Source organism: Mesoplodon densirostris, chromosome 12 (assembly GCF_025265405.1).
Source record: "Mesoplodon densirostris isolate mMesDen1 chromosome 12, mMesDen1 primary haplotype, whole genome shotgun sequence".
NCBI lineage: Eukaryota > Metazoa > Chordata > Mammalia > Artiodactyla > Ziphiidae > Mesoplodon > Mesoplodon densirostris.
In genome coordinates, this window is record NC_082672.1 from 70318037 (window position 1) to 70342446 (window position 24410).

Below are 24410 nucleotides of genomic sequence, written 5' to 3' on the forward strand. Positions count from 1 at the left end.
TCAGTTTCCTCTGTTCACCGCCTCTTCCAACCTTTTTTATCCAGTATGAGGCAAAACTAGGAAGCTGTGTTTTTCTCTCTCTGAAATTCCTGCTCTCCCCTCTACAGGTGTCCTTTCCTTGTAATTGTCCCTCAGGTGCATCTCTCAAAGGTCACGTTACATCTTCCAGCGCAAATAGAGTGATACCTGGAAGACAAACCATTCTCTGCCTGGCCGCATCCCCCTTGGATGACCCATCCGGTTGGCTTCTTCAGGTTTTCTTTAGTTCTGCCATTTCTACCAAAGGTAGAAAAGGGTTTTGTTCTATAAAAAACCTGGATGATAGAATTGTTTGATCACCAGGACAGAGAGTCCCATGTCTTAAGAATTAACTTGTCTTTCCCTCAACCTTGACCCTGATTTTCTATTTATTTTAATGGTGCGAGCCCCCAACACACCCAGACTGTGATGCCCTAGCTTGCTTTCTTCCTTTCCTTAAGAAGAATATGTTTTTGTCCAGAACAGAGGCAAAAGTGTGGAAAAGTTAGGTTGCTTCTCCAGAGAGTAAAATGGCTCCTTAGGTAGCTAGTGAAGTGTCTGGCTTGACATCCACATACTGAGAAGGAGTGTGCAAACATATTTTAGTACCTTTAATGAGACCTTTGTACCCTTGACACTTGGGGCCAGATGTATCTACCAAACTAGGGGAACAACAAAGATGGATATTCTGTCCCTGAAAAGTTGGATCCAGAACAAAATCCCCAATCAAGTTTTCAGGAGCATTAGAATAAGAGAACCCGACTCTGAAAATATAGCCCCAAAGGGTGCAGCATAAATAGAGTATTTCTCTTTCTTGATTTCTCTTGCTCAACACTAAATGTATCAGTTCCCCAAATCCGTCCCCAAAATAAAAATAAATAAATGTCAATAACTCTTTAATTATGAAATAAGGACAAAGTTTAGTTTTGACAATACAATGCTTCCAACCCAAAAAGAAACTCTATGATTTTACCAGGTATAAAATGAAGATTCTACTGAAAGCCACAGATATATTTTTCAGACTGATGAAGAGAAAACTAATATTTATAAAATACTCTGTTTTAGGCACTGTGCTAGAAATTTTCCACAAAGCAGAGTTCTAGTAGGACGAATTAGACATATGACAAGCCAAAATGCTAATCTGTAAAAACTTGAAAAAGAGTATCATTTAATGGGCTGCTTTTTTCATGAGTTATTGATTATAAAGCTAAAAAGAAATAAAACGTGATTTGAACTTGTTGCAGGAAGTGAGATTACTGGAGATGAGACTGCAGTTGATTTTCAGCCCTTTGAGGACTTATCGTCATCAGAATCAGAAATCTTGATTGGAAGCCAAGATTAAAGATAAGATTGCACTTACAAAGCTGTAGCTTGTCATTTCATCCCAACTGTTATATTACTAGCTATTAATTTTCAGTCTTTGTAGGAAGTAGTGGGGAAAAAACTAGTCCCATTTTATATAAAAGGAAGCGGAGCTAAAGAGAAGTTAAATGATTTTTTATTTAACCTTCCACAGAACATCAGTAACTGATACCAAATTAAACCTAACTTGCAGCTACAAGAATGTATGCCCTGGATGTTACCATTTTCCAACAATGAATATGAATTCTTATTAGACCATCTGTACAGCTTTAGCTCTCAATTACTGAGGATTAACTTGTTAAATACACTCACTACTCTCAACCCCTCCTTTCTTGCTTCTACCCACGATGTAATCTTTAGAGAAGTTGGAGACTTTGACCTTTGGAAGTAATAGTACACTGTTATCCGGTTACAATGAAATGAGTCAGCCCTGGGGAGACCAAGTCCCAGCATTCCATCCCAAAAGCAGTCCACTCAGGTATTACAAATCATTCCTGAACTAGGTCTCCCTGCAGTTATCAGAGAAGAAAATCTGAGAGAGGAGAAAAAGAGAATTGAGGAAAGCAAAATCAATTGTTTTAAATTTTAAATCAGTTCTTTCAACGTTTTGTTAGTGTTCCTCTCATAAAGGACAATTCATTATCTAGTCCTCCTGGATTTACTGGAGCAAAGGGTGGTGATTTCAATATGAATTTCATCTGTGGGAGATCAGAAAAAAATCAGACATCAAATCTACATACATACGACTGGGGAGCAATATACACTTGGCATGGCGGCAGTCTACAGGCAGCGGGAGCGCTGGAAGAGCACAGGGTCGGGGATCAGGAGACGTGTGCTCTGACCTCGGCTCCACCCTTCTCTCATTACGTAGGCCTTGGCAGTGCATGACTTTTCAGAGTCTCGATGCCCTTCCTCATCAGTGAAGTGGGTATATTTTTCTTCACTTCTTCCCCGGGTCGCTGTCAGTGTCTCATTACTAAGGAATGGACATGCACATGTAGCTGCACTGCATCAACTTAGCTAGAATGCAACTACATTTCCCAGAATTCCCTTCCCTGCCTAGTTCTGGGTTAGTCTGGGCTGCAGGAGGCATTAGGAAGGATGTGGAAGGTGGAAGTGAAGCAGCAGCCATCTCTTCGGAGGCTCGGTGCAGAATATGATGCAGTGCTGCACCTCACACTCAGTGCTGCTTTTCTGCAGAGCCCCCTGGAGGGGTTGGGGCAGCAGCCGGGCCTCAGCGCCCGCAGCACTCACGGTCGTGCTGGCTTCTTCTTCAGCTTCCCGGAGTCCTAGGCCAGGAGCCTGTTAAACGCCATGATGTAGAGCCCCAGCTTCACCCAAAGACACTCCACCATCAAGGATTAAAGGCAGGGAGACACTGACAAGAAGTCCCGTCCATCCTTGTGGGTTACAGCGCATCCATTCCCGGCTGCCCCACTTCACACCCATCTGCCCCTCTCAAGTGCCTGCACTGCTGCTTCCAGAATGAAGCTTCGGATACAGAAGAAATAATCGCCCACAGACTATTTAGCTTCCACGACTATGAGGTCAAATCTCTAGAATATATCTACTACCATATATAGAGAAATATGGATATAGATATAGAAGTAGATAGATATAGATGCTGATAGATAAAAATGTGTCCTATTGATTCCGCTTCTCTAATGGAACCCTGACTGACACAGCAGCCTCTTCTTGAAAACACGAACTGTTTATCTCAACATTCTCAGCATCAAGCACATCAATCAACGTAGCAAGTTCTCAACAAGTTATTAAACTCAAAATATTTTTTTGGCAAATTTTCAAGCATTCAACAAACGTAAGGTATTATTTTAAATGCAATGATCACCAAAACAAAATGGCAATTAGCTAATGAATGGAGTTTCTTGATAACGTATTAGTAAGATGAATTGTTGCCTAGAAATATTTTCTGCCATAATCAGATAAATTTATATATAAGAATTGGCTATGTCTGATCCCTTCGCAGAAAATTAAAATTAAACCTTGCAAAATTTAAATTTGAAAACATTTTCATTCGCTGTTTTTTTTTTTAATGACACAAAGAGGAAGCTGTTTGCACCCGACTAGTGGTGATTATTCCAGACTGTAAATAGAGAATATTTATGATGAAAAATATACTAGTGAACACATTTGAAATGGGTAATATTATTATGTGTAAATGGGATGTTTTCATCCTTTCATTCTCTAAGATAGTAAAAAACACATATTTACTGGTTTTAAGGATGATCACAAGGTTAAAATTATCTAAACAAGGTTTAAAAAAATTTTTTTATTGGAGTATAGTTGCTTTACAATGTTTTGTTAGTTTCTGCTATACAGCAAAGTGAATCAGCTGTACACATACATATACCCCCTCTTTTTTGGATTTCCTTCCCATTTAGGTCACCACAGAGCACTGAGTAGAGTTCCCTGTGCTATACAGCAGGTTCTCATTAGTTATCTATTTTATACATAGTATCAATAGTGTATATATGTCAATCCCAATAAGGCTTTATTTACCAAATGTTTACCAAAAAGAAGATATGTGCATATTTTGGGGACTTCCTTGGCGGTTCAGTGGTTAAGACTTAGCCTTCCAACGCAGGGGGTGGTTAGATCCCTGGTCAGGAAGCTAAGATTCCATAAGGCTTGTGGCCAAAAAACCAAAACATAAAGCAGAAGCAATGTTATAACAAATTCAATAAAGACTTTCAAAATGGTCCACATCAAAAAAAAAAACTCTTAAAGAAAAGAAGATATATGCATATTTTTTAAAAATTGTAGAGAACTCTATAGGCATCAAAAATCTCTCAGCTGTAATAATCATGTTCCAAAATATGACTCAGCAAAGGAAGTAATGGCAGCAAAATACCAAAGACTTAGAAAGCCAGGGAATTGAAACAGATGCAATCGTGGCCAGTGGGGCAGCCACTGGGACTTTGAGGTGCAGAAAGTCAAAACACCGACAGCCAGGCAGGTAAGACATTGTACCAAGAATGTCTGTTCATAGGAAGTGGGGTCCCAGTCCTCGGAGGGATGGTAGAAGAGGAAGAAGTATAAACAATGCAATTCCTGTACCAAGGTTATGAGCCATGAATTCAAGGACTGGATTATTCATTCATCTATTCCCCTAGATTTCTCTTCTTCTTGTTTCTCAGTCTACGCAGCCCTCCTGAGCCATGTTTATATCTACACCTTTGGCTTAAACCACCAGTCATATTGTCATGTTTCCTAAGTTTACATTCCAGCCCCAAGTTCTCTCTGTAGTTAGAGCCATAGAGCCCTCTGAATCCGTTACACAGCATCTCATGGGTGTATCACAGCATCTCAAATTCAACAGAACCTGGTCCTCTTTCCTATATTCCTTAATTTATCTATGAATTCTGTTAAACATATACCGAATGCCAAACATTTGCCAGGTTCTCAGGATTCAACGACAAATCAGATGTTCCCACAAGAAATTTAAAGTCTAGTGCAACAGTTCTCAACCCTAGCCACAAATGAAATCACCTGGTTTCTCAAAAATGTACCAAAGCATGGTCCCTCCCCTTAGATATTCCAATTTAATTGATCTTTATTGAAGGGGAAAGAACACTATTATTTTTTTTAAAGTCCTCTAAGTGATTCTAATGTGTAGCCAGGGTTGGAAAACCCTGGTATATTGGAATACCAGCCTATGGTCCATGTAAAAAGAAACTTGGAAGTTACATTAGACCTCGTACTTTCTGCTACTTCCAATATCCAATTAGTCACCAGATCTTATGGGAATGCCACAAGATCAGTTTGTAAATTTCAGGCCCTATTGTCACGGTTATTTCCACTGCCTTTGATCGGGCCACCCTAATTTCTCCAAAATTTTGGCAATCATCTCCTGACTTGTCTCCCTGCCACTGGTTTTTCCTCCTCAAATCCATTCTCTACACAACAAGAATGATTTTTCTAACACACAGTTATGATCGTACTAAACTCTAGTTGCAGGTATCAACATATGAAATAAATATATGAACATATAAATGAAAAAAGCAAATCATTTAAGAATATGTTCACTCTGATTCCATTTTAAGATTAAAAAAAGAAAAAACCAAATATGTATACATATTTTTAAAATAAATTTCTTATTAAAGAAAAACTTACATGGAGAAAAGTGCTCAAATCACAATCATACAAGCTGGGGGCTTCCCTGGTGGCGCAGTGGTTGAGAGTCCGCCTGCCGATGCAGGGGACACGGGTTCATGCCCCGGTCCGGGAGGATCCCACGTGCCGCGGAGCGGCTGGGTCCATGGGCCACGGCCACTGGGCCTGCACGTCCAGAGCCTGTGCTCTGCAGCGGGAGAGGCCACAGCGGTGAGATGCCCACGTACCGCAAAAAAAAAAAAACAAACAAAAAAAAAACGGATACTTTTTATTTCAACTTCTAATTATTTATTCATAGTGTATGAAAATATGATTGATTTTTGCATAGTGACCTTGAATCCTGCCACCTTGTTAGATTCACTTATTCTATTGGTGGGAGTTTTTTATATACAGGAAGTCACATTGTCTGTAAATGCTGACAGTTTTAGTTATTCCCTGCTCATTCCTTTTTTTATATATAGGAATTCACATTGTCTGTAAATGGGGACAGTTTTAGTTATTCCTTTAGTATGACTTTCATTTATTTTTCTTGCCCACTGCAAAGGCCTGTAATACAATATTGCATAAGAGTGAGGAGAGGGGACATCCTTACCTTGTTACACATCCAACATTCATAAAAGTTTTCAGGAAGACATCCTGTAGATGATTTTGAACAACTAATTGAATGTGGATGGTACTCCACATCATAGAGTGAAAAGAGACTGGGCCCTGGAGTCAGCTACATTGGGTTTAAAAGCTGTCTCTCGCATTAACCAGATTCCAAGTCTTAGTTTACTCACCTATAAAATAGAGGAACTAATATTTACATCATGAGTCAAGTTGTACGAGAATTAAGAGATGACATATGGAAAGAACCTGAGACAGTACCTAGCACCTAAGGGGTGTTCATGTAGTCCCACCTCTACCACTTACTTTGTGACTTTGGACTTTGTATCCTTTCTGGGTCTCAAGTTTCTCATCTCTTAAAATGAACATAAGTTATCATACCTACCTCACAGGGCCCTTTAAATTAGTGGGCTTCCCTGGTGGCGCAGTGGTTGAGAATCTGCCTGCTAATGCAGGGGACACGGGTTCGAGCCCTGGTCTGGGAGGATCCCACATGCCATGGAGCAACTAGGCCCTTGAGCCACAACTACTGAGCCTGCGCGGTTGGAGCCTGTGCTCCGCAACAAGAGAGGCCGCGATAGTCAGAGGCCCGCGCACCGCGATGAAGAGTGGCCCCTGCTTGCCACAACTAGAGAAAGCCCTCGCACAGAAACGAAGACCCAACACAGAAAAAATAAAATAAATTAAATTAGTAATTTAAGCAGAGTATTTAGAAGAGTGCTGGCACATATGAGGTATTATATAAATGTTAACTGCTATCATCACCATCATTGATATTTATTACTATTACACTGCTAGTTTACTTAGGTATTGGTTATTTATTGCTACATGAGAAATTGCTCCCAAAAAATGTGGCTGAAAATAATAAAAAGCATTTATTTGCTGATGATCCTGCAGTGGGAGCAAGGCTGCACCTCACATGATGTCAGCTGGAGGAGCTTAGATGGGCTGGAGAACCCACCATAGTGGATTCACATCCATTTCTCCCAGTGGGATTGCCACCGAGGTGGCTGGAACGGCCAGGGAAAGGCTGAGTTTCTCTTTCTTTGTAATCCCGCATCATTCAAGGCCTTTTTCCGACATGGCCACCCACTTGGAAGGAAGGTAGTCAGACTTGTTTAAATTGTTGCTCTGGGCTCCGAGAAGGCAAAAGCAAAAGCTGCAGGGTCTCTTAAGGCTTAGGCCTGGAAATTCTAGAATGTCATTTCTACCACATTCTGTTATTCAAAGTGAGCCTTTGAAGCCAGGCAGATTTAAGGGAAAGGAAATAAACTCCATCTCTTGATGGGAAAGGGCGAAGTCACATTATAAAATTGCATGCTGGATGGGAGGAATTGTGAGGCCGCCTTTGGAAACAATCTACCACAGTTTCTGTACACTTTCTCAGAAATAGCCTCAGGTAACTACACCCAGGCCCATCTTCACATTGTACAAGAAAATCTAGAAAATACCTTCTAAATCAGCTATTGACTCAACTGGTTATGTATTCAGTAGCAGTGTCTGGGCAGGAGCCTCTCTTTGTGCTATAGCAGGGTCCTGCTGGGTGGTCTGGTTGCATCTTGTCAGGAGTAGCTCTGGTTGTGGATTTGAGAATCTTTTCATAATGAGCACAATTTTAGCCTCATTTAGTTAATGGTGATCAAAGCTAACGTACAGCATCTGCTTATTGGCTCGCTTTGCCGGCCAGGAGTATAGGACTCACACCTAGAGAGAAGGAGACCTAGTGTGTGCAGGCAGGTACTTCTTGTGAAAGGAGAATGCCCATTAAAGGAAGATGTATAGAAAAGGAGGCACAGGCTTGTTAAAATATATCTAGTTGCCGCTGTGGTCTCTCAGTACCATTGTAAGTTTGTTGTTTATATTTAAAGTACATTGTATTTAGAGATTATCTGTATTTGCATAGGCCTCTTTGACTACTAAGGTAATCATTTAAGGTCTGTCCATAGTTTCCATTTTGATAAGCAAAATTTAGCATGTGTATCTACTCCCAGGCTCAAAATATAATTCCCACTGGGAAGCAAAAATAAAGTTTCCACCTGCCCACTTTAAAAATTAAATGATTTTTTGATGTGTTGTTTATCTGCAGTGTCCAGGCAGATCTTGACAAAACTCAGAATTGCAGCTGTTCTTTTCACCATGGCAACGGTACTTAATTAATCCATGAAGGTTAGACTTCCTGTGGTTGCCACTGACCCTACCCAGCACCCTCTGTGAGGCCAGAGTCAGCATTTGCAGTATTACCCTCTTCCCTCCCCTCCTAATAAATCCAACTTCTAAAATGTTGGCAACGTCAGGGGATACAGAGTTACTTAACACACCTCAGCAAAACTTTCAAATTTTTCTCCTTAGATCTCTAATATCTTCTCTGCTAAAGTTCTTCTCCCACTACCGAACCCTCATGTCTCCCCTGCAGCCCCACTTTAATCCCTGTCTATTCTCACAAGCATCTTCAACTTCAATACTCCACTCAAGAAAACAAAGCCTTCTGTGGCCGACCCTCCTTATCCCCTTGCTCCAAAGAAAGCATTTCTCGAATTATAGATGTTGATGAGGGTGGGTCCAGTGAGAAGGCTCCTGCTCTTCTGTCTGCAAACAATGTATCGAAGATTTCACCAGACAAAGCATATCTTTTGGGGGTAGAGGGAGAGAAGTGAGGTAGGGAGTGCTTAGAGCAGGGAGAGACTCTGCTTATAAGAAAATAAAGAGCAACATTGGCGTAGAAAAAGTAACTGCCTTATCTGTCCTCTCTTTTTCTATTTTGCCTATCAGATAGACTCCTTGCCCCTATTACATGAGAAAAATCTAGTATAATACATGAGAAAAATATGCCGTCTTCTAGTCAAAAGCAACCAACGAAGAAGCTTGATTTAAATGTGTCACCTTCCTACCATGAGCCCAGCACTGAGCTAGGGACAGGAAAGTGCAGCAGAATTTTCTCTCCTTCTGAAAACTATCAACTTTCTGGAGACTTCCAGACATGTGACTCCTGAAGAACAGACACTACAGGAAAGAATCAAACACCTAACATGTGATTCGAAGATCAGAGCTATAGAAATTCAGAGAAGGGTGTGGTCAGAATTGACTGGAGCAGTCAGGAAAGATTTCAAAATCTGTCTATGCAGGCATGGTGACATCATGACCAACGCTGAAGACAATTTTGCTGGGTAGAGATTTGGGGTTGACAGGTTTTTGGTTGTTGTTGTTGGGTTTTTTTCCTCCAGTAGTTTAAAGATGTTGATTCATTGTCTTCTGGCTTGCAGAGTTTCTGAAGGAAGTCTGCTGTAATTATGATATTTCCTTTGTTCCTCTGAATATAAGGTGTCTCTCTGTGTTTTTAAATTTTCTGGATGTTTTCAAGATTGTCTCTTTATCTTTGGTTACTAGATGTTTGAATATGATGTGTCTGAGTGCTTTTTTCAATATTCCTCCTCAGTGTGGTTCTCTCATAGTCTTAGATCTGTGGTTTGATATCTTTCATAATTCTTAGAAAATTATCAACATTATATCTTCATATATTATCACACCACATTCTCTCAATTTTCCCCTTTGGAGAGCCCAGTTATACCTATGTTAGACTGTTTGATATTACCCCAAGCTCTTGGGTGCTCTGTGTTTACAGGCATACCTTGTTTTATTGCAGTTTGTGGCAATCCTGCATTGTCAGATGATGGTTAGCAATTTTAGCAATAAAATACTTTTAATTAAGGTATGTATGTCGTTTTTTAGACATAATGCTATTGCACACATAATAGACTATAGCATAGCATAAACGTAACTTTTATATGCACTGAGAAATCAAAAAATTTGTGTGGCACACTTATTGCAATATTTGCTGTATTGCAGTGGTCTGGAACCAAACTGCAATATCTCTGAGGTATGCTTATATTCATTTCACTTTTTTCTTTGAATTTCAGTTTGAGCAGTTTCTTCAAGTTTACTACTTCTTGTCTCAGCTGTATGGAAACTACTCATAAGCCTGCTGAAGGCATTATTCATCTCTGTATTTTTTATTTCTAGCATTTTCATTTGACTCTTTCTTATACTTTCCATCTCTTTGTTAAAATTCTCAACCTGCTATAGCATGTTTTTACTTTTTCCATATTGGAGCATCTAACATATTAATCAGACTTATTTTAAAATCCCTGTCTGATTTCAATATCTGAATTATCTCTGAGTCTAGATTTGTTCACTGTTTTGTCTCTTCACAGTGGGCTTTTTTCTCTATTTTTATGTGTTTCATAATTTCATGATTTTCTGACATAGAGTATCTAAAATATATACTGAGGTAAATAATATTTATGCCTGGAAATTTAAGTCAATTTAGCCAGGGGCTAGATTTGTTTTTTGTTGTTGCTATGGTTACTGCCAGTGTCCCATCAGTTTCAAATCCCTCTGGCATTAGCTTTCCTTTTTTTAAATAGAATTGGGTCACGTGCCATTTCGAAACCACTGATTGGCAAGGGGGATGGAATTGCCGTAACTGATTTAGACTAGCAAGCAGGAATCATTCCTTGAGTCTGGATGTGATCAGTTTCCCAGAATAATCTATCTGTCCAATTTACGAAGAAAATCGGAGTCTGTTAGTAGGGGAAAAGTAGGAAGTGACGGTTAGATATACATCAACTTTTAGATAAATGCACCAAGACTAAATTTTGGTGAGTTTTGTAACTTACCTTAACCCTATGTCTACAGTTCCACCCCGGGCTTTGAGAACTTGCTACTCTGATGATAAAATGTACAGAGAGCTAAACTTAAGCTAAAAAGAATTTCTCCAGAATCCAGGCCCATTTATATTTCTTGCTTTTTTACTGTATGCCACCCTCCAATACTGTGGTCCAGCGGTGTCCCTGAGTCTGTGTGGATGTCAGAGGTTCTCCTACTCTGTATTGGACTGGTGATACTCTTTGTCCTTTCACTGGAATACTAGCTCTCAAATTCTAGTGAGCCATCTGTGCAATCATTTTCTTCCTAGCATCTTCTCAAAAATAAAAATACCTAACATTTATATTAATTCTTTACCAATTATGAAACTCTCTTGCATGTAACATTCCCCCAAACATTACAACAGTAATTGAGATAGCTCTGACTCAACCACCCACATTATTCATACTACAACTTCTTGCCTCTAATTTGCTGCACCTTTACCATCTAGGTGATGCCAACATCTTGTCTTTTGGTCTTGCTCTCCAAGATTTCCCTAGGATGTACCCAGTACCTACTTGATGTCTGTGGTTATCCACTCAGAAAGTCTTCCTTAAAGTCACCCAAATTGTTGCTTCCCTAATTCTAATTAAAGTTCCTATCCTCTAAGTGCCCTGACTTCAAGCTAATTGTAGTGGGGGAAATTCTTCTTACCAACTCACCCTAGGGTGTAAAGTATTGACAGAAACTTACTGAGAGGATCAAATATGAATTAGGCATCAAAAAGTGTCTTCATAAAAATCATGTAAGTCTGAATTAGGTATTATTTCACTACAAAAGTTTGTGAGATGACATCAAATCCTACTGTACACAAGTAAAATGAAGTTACTATCTTCTTCAGGTTTTAAAGTCAAACATTATTTTTAACTGATGGTGATTAAGGAAAATGTACGTTGTTATTATAATAGCTGTCTTGATTTATATCAAGCTTACATTAGCTTAAAATAAAAGATTTCAAAGAAAAGAAAATACAACGAGGCTTAGATTTCCATTGAGGTACTTCCTTGCTGAATGTGTCTTGCAGTCATCCAAATGCTCTGTGGCTTTGGGAGAGCAGCAGAGGAAAACTGAAGTCATGCCTTTGTCAAGTGACATTATGCAGTCCATAATACTCATAGTTGCTTACATTTCTTCTAATATTTTGTGGCACATCACGGAGAAATGGCTGTTACACAATGTCCCTTCAGCATGGATCTACATGAAACTCTGCTCTATCTATGAAGGCAGTGCCTGGTTTTCAATCATTATTTGCACACTGATAACATCAAAGAAAATTTTCAATTTTATAGCAAGTTTTTTCAGAAACTTCAAAGGCTATCAGTGTCTTTTAAAAGTTGGGGAGTAAAAAGAAGCACTTTGCATCCAGAAGCATTGCTGCACAAATGCTTGTGTTCCAAGTGGTTGGCAGCTCGTCACTCTTTATACCATCATATCTCATAGACTTTTGCATAAGTCTTCATTGGCATGAATGATTCAGTTCTGAGCCCATCCTCTTCTCATAACCTCTTAGGCAACCATATACGTCCAAGACAATACTATCTCTCATATGATGCAGTGATCTCCAGCTGGTCTTGATTTCATTCTTGAGTCTCTAGGTTCACTCTCTACACAGCAGTCAGTGAGGTTTTAAAAATCTTTTAAAACGTTATATGAGATCATTTCTAATTTAAATCTCTTCAATGGTTTCCCATTACCCATAAAATAAAATACAAACTTCTCACAATGCCATAAATGATCTGACCCCTGCCTACTCACCTGGCCTCAGTTCATATCATTCTCCCTTTTTCCACTATGCTCCAACTACCCTAGCTTCTCTAAGTCCCTCGAGCTTATAGTAGGATTCTAAGTTCAGGAACATTGCACTCAGAATTCTATTTTTCCTGACTTCCATATAGCTAGATGTTTCTTCTTGTTTGTGTGGTTTTGGTTGGCATTTTGTTTTGATTTTGCCATTCAAACTTCAGCCTATGTACGTTATCTTCCTTGATCATCCAACCATCCGATCCAATCTAAAGTAGCCATCTAGCTATACTGGTTAGTTTTTTATATTTCTCTGTACAGCACTTTTCACCACTATCTATTATAATTCTTTTCTTATTCATTGGCTTTTTATTTGTGTGCAACTACCCACAAGAATGTAAATTGTATGAGAAGAAGGATCTGGTCTATCTGGTTACTGTTATATCCTGAGTCCACAGGGCAGTGTGTCTTACACATTGCAAGAGCTCAATAAATATTTGTGCAATGAATGAATTGATAAATGGATGAATGAGTGTCAATTGCACATTGATACGGCCTTAGCTATCTGACCTCATCATGCCTCTCCAATCCCTTTGTCTCTTCCAACTGGCTTCCTTGGCCCCAGAATTCCTTCCCTGTCTCTTTGCCTAGGGGAAGCCACTTTACCCTTTAATTCTCAACGAAAATGAACAAATGAAGTTTATTTATCCTTACTTGGTGGATTTTTTGTGGGGAACAGCATAAACATAATCTTTTGAAACACAGACCTGACGCCTATAAAACCAATCATTATGAGCGTTAAATACAAGTATGTCAGTAGGTATCTAGATCTGATGGGAAGATGTTCCAGAAGTATTACTTCACTTCTCTCTTTCCTTTACCACTGGACCAGGGTTGGTCCTAGAGAGCATTACATATGGCTTAATACCTCCTCCAAATTTTTGTTGGGACAGCTCACACATTATTTCCTTAGAAATTTGATGGGAAGGTAGTATATGCATTGGAAGAAGTGATTTCCACTTCCATTTCCTTAGCTTCCTCATGTGTGTTTAATGAGGATATTTAATCTCTCTGGTGCAGTCTGTAATGAGGCAGTTATGTTAACATCATGAGAATAAACAAAGTGCAATCTCTAGAACCATTCCTGGCTTTAGCTCCCTGTTCTCTCCATTGAAAAGCCTTTTTCCTCCAACTTCATCTGGTGAAACATCATCCATCCTTCAGAAGAACTGAAGTCCTTCCCTTGCATATCACCTTCAACAGCCCTACCCCCAGGACAAGAGTACATATATGTGTATATGTATGCATGTGCACACACACGAACACACACAATCCATGGAGTTTTTTCCCCAGCAGTTTATCTTCTTTGACACTTCTAATGTTATCTACATAACTATTTCCCAACAGATTATGAGTTTTTAAGGACGGTATATACTTATTCTTTCACAACCCCATGGCATGTGTGCATTCAACACAGTAACAACAGAAAATGAACTGACTTTGGCATCCAACTCTGTGGAGAACTGGGAATTTACAAATAGTTTATCTTTCATGTCCTCAAAATAGTACAGAGAATTTTATACCAAAGTGATGTAAAGTAAATAACCTGAAGAAAAATGAGAAAACGGGAAATAATCAAGAATTTGCTCACCACTTCACTGAAGCAACTTTAACATATGAGAGAGGAAGCAGCACCCTGGGAACCACTCAAGGACTAGCATTAGAAGAAAATACTCCCTGCCTTTTCTGCGGGGATCCTCCAAACTCGCCAAAACTGCCAACACTTCAAGTCCACCTAAATATCCCTTCTGATGAAATAATATTCTAAGATACAGTGGAAGTACAGTCTTCGGGCTCCACATATTAGGCACTGTCAAAAAAAAATGTATTTTGATCAATACTATCTTCTCAGCAAAACCTGACTCTGGTGTTGTGGAATCTGTTAACTGAGAACAGTTCCAAATGGCAGCAATATGTGTTTCTGCAAAAAAGGCTGGATACCTTAACATATTGAAGAGCAAGTAGCAAATTAGAGCTGGGTACTGCATTGTACCAGAGGATTGGATGAGCCCCAGAGATCTGGACAAGTCATGATGCGAAAAGGGAAACAACCACCAAAGAGCATGTATATAAAGAATGAAGCCACATGCTGGATGAGCAGAAATTAATGAAATAGAAAATAAAGATCAACAAAGTAAAAAGTTTATTCTAGTAAAATTGCTAAATGAGGCAAAAGACACATAGAGTACACAGAACTGATTAATATTTTCTAATTTAATTTTATCTCCAATATCTCAAAGAAAATACTGGCTCAGTGACTAGAAGGAGAATCTCGAATAGCTCAACATGAACATATATAGGGGTTTCAGGATGATGCAAAATATTCTCTTGCCATTTCCATCAGGATGAATTCAATTCACAGAGTCAGCCTCTGATGGGCACCTGGAATTCTCTCCCCATTGACCTTGCGGCCCCTCTGCTATTTCACAACTCAAACTTCCTTTCAGGGTTTCTACTCCATATTTCCCTTAATTTTTATAACCCAGGGGACCTATTTCCTGGTATGACCCTGGCTCGGGAGATATATTCCTGGCTTTATCCTAGAAGAGAATGTGGATCCCCACGTTCTTCAAAGCAGAGTACCAACAAGACAAGGCAATGTCTGTCTTGCTAATGTTTATTACCTTTCGTAGAGAAACTCAGATGTGTGGGTAATCAGCATATTGGCCACCGTCAGGCGTAGGATTGCACTGATGACAGACACACAACCTTGGCTAAATCATATAAGGTTTACTTATTGAAAATACAAAGAAGGAAGACAGTACACAGTTCTGGAAGCTAACACCTAAAGGACTGAGCACCAAGTCAGACTTGCGGAAGCTCAGCTGGCCCCCTTCAAGGCCAAAGTTATATACAACAGAACTTATGTACACATAAGACTGGAACAGTTCTGTATGGAGTCTAGCTTGGACATGTGCAAAAGACCACCCCAGCTGAGCCAGCTACACACCATCAGTCTCAGGGTTGTACAATGGCCCACATGACCACAGAGCTTCAGGCGTGTGCATGTTATGCTTTCCTCATCGATACCTCACAGCCTCTCCACACCTACATAGCCTGGTCCACCTATATGCCCGAAGTGAGAACCTCAGATTTAGAACAAGGGTTTCTTGCCCAACTGTGGATGTCAAGGTCACAATCATTTAAGGTATTACCAGGCAAATCCTGCAGTGTATTGTTATGCTAAAAAATCCTTCCCCCGGTAAGGATGGGAAGAATGAAGCAGAGGAAGAAAAAGAGCCCCTCTCCCCCACTGGTTGGAGAGTATTTCATGGTATTTTCCTATCAGTTTTTTGTAATTTTTAACCCATGTATAAAAGCCTAAATTTTAAAACTAGTTTTAAAAAATGAAATAAATTGTAGTGCCACAGGAGTCCTTTAAGGATAAACACCATGGTCCTACCCATCTTTTTTTTCTCTCTTTAGGCATGGTGTAATAGAACTAAATTAGGAGGATTAGCCTGGCCTAACTGGTTACTTGCTCTTCTAAAAAAAACAAAAAAGGAATTCTTTTTTTTTTTTTTTTTTCTCTTTTTGCGGTATGTGGGCCTCTCACTGTTGTGGCCTCTCCCGTTGCGGAGCACAGGCTCCGGATGCGCAGGCCCAGCGGCCATGGCTCACGGGCCCAGCCGCTCCGCGGCATATGGGATCCTCCCAGACCGGGGCACGAACCCGTATCCCCTGCATCGGCAGGCGGACTCTTAACCACTGCGCCACCAGGGAGGCCCAAAAAAGGAATTCTTAATCTCTGAATGCTAACAATTTTTATCAGCAGCCTTGGTGAGAGGCATGTCTGCAATACTGAGGCCATGGCTTCCCATTTGGGAGGGTCTGTTGTCTCAGTCTAGAACGATGGCCAATTGTCATGGAGTATATGACAGGAGCAGGACCTCTTTCTATCTTTTCTTAATCTCCCATCTTCCACCTACTTAATACACTTAAATATTCCAGTCCTCACTCATTTAATCTCTCCTTTTTTTCTTTTTAAAATTTATTTTAAAAATTAGGTTAATACAACCATAGAACCTTGGGTCATCACTCTTATTTCTCAGTGTTCTCATATTTCTCCACCCTGTTCTCAGCATACTTCTTAAAAAACAAAAATATTTCCCTTAAAAACAACATTTCATTCTGATAAAGAACCTGGATATGTGTGAAAGGAGTTCTCATTCACTTGGATCTCAGGATTATAGGACTTATTTTGTGATTTGGTTTTATACAATACCTTAAGTCACCCACTAATTGAATTTTTACATGATCCACTGAAGGCTTAGAAGAAATTGTTGTATTTTAATAATCTTCCTCTGTGAACCCTTGTCTACATGTCCTAGATGTACCCACATGCAAATACATGTTCCCATTTTTGGAGATCCGTACCCTCTGATCTACACAGAGCAATGTCACGAATTCTAGTTTAGAAATTCTTGCTCCTTCAAGTTTTGGTTTAACTGAACAACAAAGTTTGGAGCTCTGACCTTTCAAGGGGCTTAAGAATAGAATTTTGGAACCCTTTCTGGCACCGTCTACAGCTATTTTTCCCATTTTTGGAATCTGTCTGCTCTTTTCTTCATACAGAAGAAGGCTGCACATGTCTCTGCCATCAGTCAACCTGAGAAATTCCCCCTATTATTTATAATCTAGAAACTAGAATTTCTCATAATATAAGAATTTTGCTCTGTTTAAAAAAGAAAAAGACCAACAATTTTGCAAAAGTTTCCCACCTTTGGAACATTTTCATGGGGGGGAAAAGACCACCTTCTTCACTTTGTCCCCCTTTACTACACCTGAAAGCCCAACCTTGCTGGACTGAACAGGAAGACAGACTGCTATCAGTGAGGATAGGATGGAAGACAGAGATTATTCATTCATGCCAGAAGCAAAAGCAAGGCCCAGCAGAATTCCGAGATCTCAGTCTTGGATTACCTGTAAGGTTGATAGAAAGCTGAAATGGCACTTGGAGAGAGACAAAGTTCTCCCATTGCAGTCCTTGTAGGCTAACATTCTTCAGAAACTCTCATCCTTTAATTAAAGCAGGAAATTGCAGACAATGCTCAGAGAAGAGCTACACATCCATGATTACAGAGACATCTTCTGGCCTAGGGCTTATTACAATGAACTGTATTCTTCACTCTGCTGAGAAACATGCAGAGGTTAGTGGGCAGTTGCCGAAGTACTTAGGACAGGCCCAAGGATTGTACGGCAGCCCACCCATTCATGGTCACAGGCAATTTCTCCTCCTGAGGAAGGGACTTGTTCCTGGGATTCTATCAGGAGTATGGACCTCTTTTTCCACAGGCATTAATTGAACAGCAGTGAGTTCGCAGACTGACACGCAGTTCGGGTATCATTGATCTTAGGTATAGTGTTAGAAAAATCCAATGCACCGCTTTAAAGTGCCACAAAAGCATCCTGCTTAGGATACTATAGTTAGAAACAAGGAGAAAATTCATTGAACCCAAAGTGATGGGAATGGAATTATTTACTGAATCGAGATTCTTATGAGAAAAATTAATGGTTCAGATCAGCACTGCAAAAACTTTTTTAAACGCTTCTCTGAAAAAATATTATTTTACCTTAATTTATTCTTTGAGATCCAAACACCTTTACGAAATAGCTATCTTCTTCCACTGTTTCGGATACCATGTCATAAAAAAGACTATTACTGCATTATGAAGGGAAAAACTCTGATTTTATTGCAGTTCTGGCATTTACCATCTATTGTTTCTTTTTTAAATTATTTATTTATTTTTGTTTCTTTTTTTAAAAAGGCTCTTAAATCTCTGTAACTTGATTTCCTCATTTCTAAACTGAACAATATATTCATGAAATAATATGTTCATGACCTCACTGTGAAGATTTAAAAGTTCGTAAAATATTTTAAAAGTTAAAATCACTACATATGTATAAAATATTAATATTATATACATGGTACATACATCAGAAAAACATGAGATCAGACTATAAGTGATATAAGATGAAGATAAAGTAACTCATCTGCTTTTTTGAATAAATATGCCAGAATTTATACATCCAAATATGTGCTGCCTTTTTCAAAGTGGATTCCCTGAGAGGCACACTAATTTAATAGGAAGCTACTACTCAAATATGTTTGATTTTTTTTCCTGGAACTGCTATCAGAAGCCAATTTATAAGCAATAAGGAAATCAATCCTAATTAGTTTGTCATTAAATCTTTTTTAGCATCAAAACCAGCAGTCCTAGTTTGACCCCCATGCCACATTCATCAGACTTAGGTCTGTTCAGCTCATAGCACTTAAAAAATTAGTCACACGAAAAAAAAAAAAAAACTGGCCAGGATTTTCAAAGTGAGTGTTACAGACTCTGAAAGCAATTCCAAAGTAATAGTTCCATAAATTCTACTTTAATAAGGCAGTATTATTGGAATAATTGTGAAGCTTCCAAGATAATGTTTTAGATATGAACAGCACTATTTGCGTGACTAAGTTCTGACTGTGTTTTTCAAAAATCAGTTCCAATACCTACTGGCCCTGCTTCAAACATTACAAGGTCCCTCAAGGACTCTAGTACCCCTAAAGGGACTAGAGGATTGATGAGAAGTCCATACCTGATACCACCTAAGCTGTAATTGTGAAGTTGTGATTTTTCCAAAATTCACCTTAGACAATAATATGTTTTGAAATATTAATTCTATTCATGAAATTCTATTGATCAATTAAATCTGTATGTTTAAATATCAGACTTTGTCGGCTAAGACAAAATGAAGTGATTGATACCAAATATCAGGTCAGATGCAAGGACCGAAAACAGACCTCAGTTATTAAAGCAACAGTCGCCCTACGTCATTTTTCTTGTTTGAATTAGTCAATGCTTACAGTAGATTAAAGGCAACCACAAATTCTTTGCCCCTCCTGTCGATATCCCCTTCCTTTGAATCTTGGCTGGCCCTGAGACAGCTATCACCAGTGGAATGCAGTGGAAGTAATGCTGTCTAATTTCAAAGGCTGAACCTTAAGAAATCTGCAAGTTCTGCATTCATGCTTGAAACATTTCCTTTGGCCACCATACTGTTCGGATCTCAAGTCCCATGAAGCGTATGGAGGAAAATCGAGACACTGTGGTTGACAGTCCCAGCTGAGCTCCTAGCAAAGCCAGCACAGACTGGGAGACGTGTAAGTGAGCCCTCTTGGTAGTTTCAGCCTCATACAGTCTCCAGATAATCACAGCCCCAGCTGACACCACTTATCGTATAATCTAACACTACCACTTACTATTTATATTTCTGGGGTAAATTATTTAATCCCCTGTGCCTCAATTTCCTCATTTTAAAACTGCAACAATAATAACACCTTCCTTATTGGTTTTTATTGATAAGAGGGAAATAAAATATCGAAAGCATCTTCGTAACAGAGTAGGTTTCATCAAACCAATATATAAATTTGCCATTGACACATTGTTTTTACTTAAAAAACCTTGCCAGCGATCCAGTGTAGGCTAAGGAGCACCCTCATACCTGATATCTCATTGAGAATCTCTTTCCACTTCTTATTCTTTAGCTTTATTTCTAGGAAATGTCAAGAACATTGATTAAGGGTTTCCCTGGTGGCTCAGTGGTTAAGAATCCACCTGCCAATGCAGGAGACACGGGTTCGAGCCCTGGTCCAGGAAGATCCCACGTGCCGCGGAGCAACTAAGCCCGTGCACCACAACTACTGAGCCTGCGCTCTAAAGCCCGCAAGCCACAACTACTGAGCCCAGGCGCCTAGAGCCCATGCTCCGCAACAAGAGAAGCCACCGCAATGAGAAGCCCGCGCACTGCAACAAAGAGAGTAGCCCCCACTCGCCACAACTAGAGAAAGCCCACGTGCAGCAATGGAGACCTAATGCAGCCAAAAATAAATAAATGAAAAAAATAAAAATTTTTAAAAAGAACATTGATTAAAGGGTCTCACATGGCAACTGGACTCCTACTCGTTTCTTGATGAGGACATTGGCAACAACTCAGCAGGAGTTTGTAACAGATTTTTCTTCAATTGAACATATTCTGATTGTCACTTTCATCATCATCATCTTTTGCTTATTTATGATGACTTCTATGAGTTTTTGATGAAAATTATCCAGTCAGATTACATTTATCATGTGCAACTACAGCTTCTCTCCTCCACTGGACAAATACCCTAGAACAGCGGCCCCCAACCTTTTTGGCACCAGGAACTGGTTTCGTGGAAAACACTCTTTCCACGAATTGGGGTGGGGGGGGGATGGTTTATGTGGTAATGTGAGTGACGGAGAAATGGGGAGTGGCAGATGAAGCTTCGCTCGCTCGCCGGTACCAGTCCACGGCCCGGGATTGGGGACCCCTGCCCTAGAACCAGAGGTCGTGTCATGTCGTGGAACACTACTGCACAATAAAAAGTAACCATCATTGATACATGCAATAAATTGGATGGATCTTGAGGACATTATCCTGAGTGAAAAAAGGCAGTCTCAAAAGGTCACTACTGTATAATTCCATTCATCTTATATTCTTGAAATGACAAAATTTTAGAGATGGATGACAGGCTAGTGGGTGTCAAGAATTAGGGATGGTGGAGGAAAAAGGGTTGGCCGTGGCTGTAAAGGGATAGCAGGAGGGTGATTTTTGTGGCGATGGAATGGTTCTGAATCTTAACTGGGGTGCTGGTTACACAAATATACATAGGTAGTAAGATGGTACAGAACTATACACACACATCGTGTCAACGTCAGTCTCCTGGTTGTGATATTGTACTATGGTTATGTAACATGTAAATACTAAGGGAAACCAGTTAAAGGGTAGGCAGGACTCCTCTGTACAATTTTTGTAACTTCCTGTAAGTCTATAATAATTTTTAAATTAAAAATCAAAAAAGGAAAATGCTAAACATTAGTGAGAACTAGGATCAATTAAAAGTTTCAAACACTTTGGAAACAGTAACTAGTCAACTAAACATATACCTTCCTATACCCTAGCAATGCTAGTCTTGGCCATATACCCAAGAGAAGTGAATGCTTATGTCCATCCACCAAAAGATGAGTGTTCTCATATACTCTGAACACTCATATACATGAGTGTTCAGAGTAGGTTTACTCATAAAAGTCATAGACTGGAAACAATCCATCAACTGGAGAATAAATAAATAAAATGTGGTGAATTCATCCAGGGGAATATGGCATGGCAATAAAAAAAAAAATCAAATTGCTCATGGATGAAACACTTGGATAAAGCTCACAGACCTGGTGTTGAGCAAAAACAAGCCAGATGCAAAGGAAAGCATTCTGTATGTAGAGAAGTCAGAAAAATGGTTACTTCTAGGATGGTGGCATTAACCAGCAAGGGGCGTCAGGAAACCTCCTGGAAATATTTTATATCTTAATCTGTGTAGTGGTTACACAAGTGTATACATATGTAAAAACTCCTTAAAATATATGTTTCAATTAATATACCTCATTTTATGCATTTTATGCCTCAGTTAACAAAAGAGGGGGAAATGCAGCATGCTGAACTTATTGGCGTATCATGATACATCAGACAAGACAAGCCTCCTGAACCGGTAAGCATCAGGATCGTCTCTCTTGCCCTGTTAGTTATGAGGGTGGCACTGATGATAGGAAGTAGGTGAAAGAAAGAAGCGAAAAAGAAGATATTCTAATATTGAAACTAATAAAAACCTGTGAAATTTGTCAGTCGGGCTTGAACCAGGGTCCTGACCAGAGTCCACAGAATGGTAGACACTCTATAGGACACTCTGTAGGTAATGTGATACACACGGGGGTCTCTGTGTCCCTTTCAACTGCCCCAAGCCCCTGGCATTGGATGAATGACCTGGTGCCTGTAATGTAATGTAGTTATGTCAGATTAAAAAAAAAAAATCTTCAGGGAAAAAGCAAATCAAAGTAGCATAATTCTCATTACTTCAAAGTTGTGCTAATTCCACAAAAATGGTCTGCCTTTAATTTAAAACATTAAAATGAGATTTCTTCAAAAAGCAAAACTTCTGACACGCTTCTGTCAAGAGGTCTCGGGACGAAGGATAGAACAAGCTGAGGTTTGAACTTCTTAACTTTTATGTTATATTTAATTATGCTGCTATTTTTATTTGTGGTTCTTAATATGTTTCTGTCGCCATCACAGAACACTGGGGAATCCCCTTTGCATCTAACATAATACGAAATAATTCCCTTACTCAGTAACCCAGAACTGCAGAGCCTTGGGTCACAAGCTGAGGATTACCACACGTCTGCAGGGGGAATCATTTCTATTGGTTTCATTAAAACTATTTTATTACTTTGCTGAAAAAAGCAACAGGATTCTGTCATCAAGGAGAAAACAATTCATAAACTTGCATAAAGTTTATCTGCTCTTTGCTTATGTAAACACAGCAGTTTAGGGTAAAAATCTGGTTGTGTTTAATGTAACCCAAAAAGCATTTCTATGACTCCAGCCCTTTCAGATTCCTCTAAGAATCCTTAGAAGGTGTCTTTCCTGGAATTATGAAGCAGTTCTTTAGGCCTCCATGCAACGGATACCACTTTCTTCCTTTCCAGTCTGGATTCCCAAAGGCCTCTTGCTGAAGCCAGTGAGACTGGCCCATGAAGCCCACACACAGGCACCAATTGTACATCCTCCCCTACTTCTTTGTTATTCCACTTGCATATCAGTCTAGTTAACACAGTTCAATTACACCCTTTTTATCTTTATGCCACTTTACATAGGATCTGAAGCAATCAGACCTGCCACCTTAAAAACATCTGACCTTTAGGACAGTGAAAACACTCTGATACCATAAAGATGGATACATGTCATTAAACTTTGTCCAAACTCATAGAAGGTACAACACCAAGAGTGAAACATAAATAAATTATGGACTTTGGGTGATTATGATGTGTCAGTGTAGAATCATCAATCGTAACAGATGTGCCACTGTAGACTATGGGAGAGTCAAGATGGTGGACGAGGAAGACATGGAATTCACATCTCCTCACAACTAGGGCACCTACCAGGCACCGGTGGGGGACCACTGACACCTAAGGGGATGGGAGGAACCCCCAGTGACCGGGTAGGACGTGGGGCATGAGGGGAGTGAGGGGGGAGGAGAAGTGGAGGTGGGACGGGACTGGCACACCTCAGGGACGGCTGGGGGAGGGGAAGGGATCCCACGCCTGAAGAGGGAAACTGGGGGACCATTGGGAGGGCAGAGGATCAAAAGGGAGCGTGGCCAGGTTTCTCCTGCCCACTTGGACCCCAAGGAACCTGCTGAGATCCCAGGCCTGACCCTCTGCCCACCAAGGCCCCCTCCAGCCACACGGGTCCTGGGGCAGTGGGAGGGAGGGAAGGGGGAGCAAAAGTAAAGGCCGGACCTCCAGGACCGGCACCCCTGAGGGGCGGCTGGGGGAGGGGAGGAGTTCCTACACCCAGCGGGACCCACCCACAGTTAGGGGTCCAGCAGTGACTGGGGAGACCCTGGGGGAGGTGGTGGGGGAGGGGCGTGAAGGAAAGGAAGGGAACGCAGCCAGTGCTTTCCCTGTCTTAGGTGCCCGGGAGCCTGTTGGGCTCCCAGGCCTAATCCTCTGCCCTCCGAGCCTCCCTCCTGCTGCACAGAGCCCCAGCCCCGCCCCTGCACTCCCACTCAGGGCCCTAACTCTGCACTCAGAGACCCCCTCCAACCGGGCTGGGCTTAAACCCCAAACACACACCCTCATCCAGGGCCCTACCTCCAAACTCTGGAACTCCACACTCTGGAGACCCCCCACTTTTGAGGTGCTGCCTCTCCCCTTCCACGCAGGTCCTAA

At 40.3% G+C, this 24410-nt stretch overlaps 2 long non-coding RNA genes across 2 annotated transcripts in view; one reads left to right on the forward strand and one right to left on the reverse strand.

Annotated features, from left to right (window-relative positions):
* Positions 1–24410, forward strand: part of LOC132500086 (uncharacterized) — a 148838-nt gene that overhangs the window by 121509 nt on the left and 2919 nt on the right. The window contains exon 4 of the long non-coding RNA XR_009533970.1: positions 22091–22171. This is a non-coding gene — a long non-coding RNA (uncharacterized LOC132500086). The remainder of the gene's footprint in view (positions 1–22090; positions 22172–24410) is intronic.
* Positions 1–24410, reverse strand: part of LOC132500085 (uncharacterized) — a 169271-nt gene that overhangs the window by 23582 nt on the left and 121279 nt on the right. The gene's annotated exons all lie outside the window — the stretch shown is intronic.